Source organism: Pinus tabuliformis, chromosome Q (genome assembly GCF_031772625.1).
Source record: "Pinus tabuliformis cultivar Carrire ecotype Pingquan chromosome Q, CPIR1, whole genome shotgun sequence".
NCBI classification, from domain to species: domain Eukaryota; kingdom Viridiplantae; phylum Streptophyta; class Pinopsida; order Pinales; family Pinaceae; genus Pinus; species Pinus tabuliformis.
This window is the reverse complement of record NC_142296.1, coordinates 1,032,861,260-1,032,863,477: the sequence shown is the minus strand read 5'-3', so window position 1 is coordinate 1,032,863,477 and position 2,218 is coordinate 1,032,861,260. Positions and strand designations below refer to the sequence as shown.

The 2,218-nt window shown below is 38.8% G+C and overlaps 1 long non-coding RNA gene across 2 annotated transcripts; it reads left to right on the top strand.

Annotated features, from left to right (window-relative positions):
• Positions 1 to 996: 996 nt before the first annotated feature.
• On the top strand, positions 997 to 1,935 carry LOC149223024 (uncharacterized). Of its 2 annotated transcripts, none has more exons than XR_016248943.1 (4): positions 997 to 1,334; positions 1,451 to 1,512; positions 1,606 to 1,649; positions 1,847 to 1,935. It is a non-coding gene; the product is annotated as an uncharacterized LOC149223024 (long non-coding RNA). The 2 variants fall into 2 exon arrangements; XR_016248942.1 differs by having other exon boundaries at positions 1,745 to 1,935.
• Positions 1,936 to 2,218: the final 283 nt, after the last annotated feature.

Here is a 2,218-nt window from a genome sequence, read left to right as displayed (position 1 = left end):
TGACTGAATCCGGCGGAAGAAATTGAGATGAAATCATGATTTGTTGCAGTTAAAATGGTTTTTTAACTGCATATTCGGATTCAGCACCCTTAAAAACCCCTGGGACGGTTTCATTGTGCAGAAATTAGCTATCAAACTTGGATTCCAATAAATTACTGCCGGATTTTCACTGGAAAAAATCGCCGGAAAGGCTTTCAAAAAGTCGCGTTAAAGACTCCTGCTATTATATTGCCATCGTCAACTGGCGTGCAGCGTCTGCAGGTGTCCTCCCTCCTTGACTGCTGTGTTGATGGCGTCCAAGAAATAAAGGGATGTCCTCCTTCGATTGGTGTTCTGATGTCCTCCAACAAATAATGCGACATCCATCCTCCCTCCTTGACTGCTGTGCCCATGTCTTCCCACCAATAATGTTCGAAGTTGTTTATAAGTTGTATATCATAAATTTTAATGAGTGACTTAAATAAAGATTAATTCAGATAATCTGCTTAGTTGCAATATTTATTATGCGAACATTTATTTCTGGTCAACGGGCTGGAAATGTATTTATTTATGGTCACTATTCTTTTGTATATTAAGTAGAAATAAAAAAATTAATAGAAATAATAACATTCTCTAATTTTCTAATTGAACACAATTAACCTACATTTCATTTAAAAAAATAAAATAAAATCTATGTTATAAAATTAAACTAGTGAACTATTATATGTGATGATTTTTCTTCTAATTGCAATTCCAACTTAGAATCATTCACCTGTATAATGTACCACCACAAAACATTTAATTATGAAAAAAACATTTTACATACTACGGAAATAGAATATCTCTACATGTAAATTTGCAAACATTAGTTTACTATGTATGAGCTTGACAACTGTTACGTTATCGTTAATGGCGCCTTGTAATTTAATGCTAATTGATTTGATTATTCTCCATGCGATATGGGAATTAAGGTTTACATTAGATCACATTTATTCTTCACATGGCACCTGAGTGGTCTTACTGTCCTCGACCTGACCCATGTTAAATGCTTCTTGCTCTTAGTTCCAGTGGCACAATCTCGACATATCTGGATGCATGTATTTGGCAGAGGCAAGGGTTTGCCTGTGACACTTGGCTCGATCTACTTCCATGGGTTTTTGGAGGGCGATCCGACGGTGGAAAAGAGTTCGGGTGTAGCCATCTACCCAAAACTCCTGCGCCCAACCGACTATGGTTTCATTTGGGCTTTTTCTTGTTGCAGCTTTGCAACTCTGTTGGCCCTTGGCAGCTTCAGGTTGATTCGAACCCTTCTCTGTTGCGCGTAATGGAGGTTTTCAGCATAGTCACACCATCAGGTAGCTTAATTTTCATGACCTTGTTCAATTTCAATTTACAAAGCTGTGGGGTTTGTATTTCTTTCTCCAGCGTTTGGTATAGTGTGGTGTCTAACCAGTTCCTCCCATCATCCAAGGGTGGCATCAATGTTTGCGGATTCCATGGCTAGTGGCCAGAACCCTGATCGACTTCTAGAAGGTGAGTTGGATTTTGTCTCCATTTATGCTCATTTATTTCCAGAGCTTACTAACAGTGTTTGATTCAGGGTTTACTGACCAACGCCTCTTGCAGGAAAAGCAGGAGGGTCGCCATCTATAGGAGTTCGTCAGCTTCAGGTAAAAATCCCACTTCCTCAGCATTACTTGAATCTCTGGTTTTGGCGGATTTTTGACTTGGATAGTTTCCTGAGACTGCGGTTCTTGCTTACAAGTACTCTACACATTACTCTGCAACTGGTTTGCTCGAAGCGTGGTCTCAACAGTGTTACTCGTATTCCCTTTTAAGGGCTCATGGATTTTCGTTTATGTCATAGGTTGGAAACTCCTTTCCGGTTCACTAAATGGTTATAGTCATAGATTAAAGCAGATTGTGTAGGAAGTTGTTTGACAAGTCGCGACCTAATGCCAAAACTGACGAATCATACTTTTGTTTGTATTAAAGGATTTAGGTTGTTAATCCTAGTGCACGGTGCTTCATATAATTCTGACACTACTTTGTTATGAGTTTTGTTTGCGGTCTATGTTTCTTGGAAAGACAACAACAGATATTTATGTTTAATGAATTAAGGGTTTAGTTGTGTTAAGATTATGAGACCCTCCGGCCGAAGAGCCAATACTGTAATTTCATGATTGATTCCAGTCCTTATAGTTTGTTGCTATTTTAGGGTTATGAGGTTTTCAGGCCG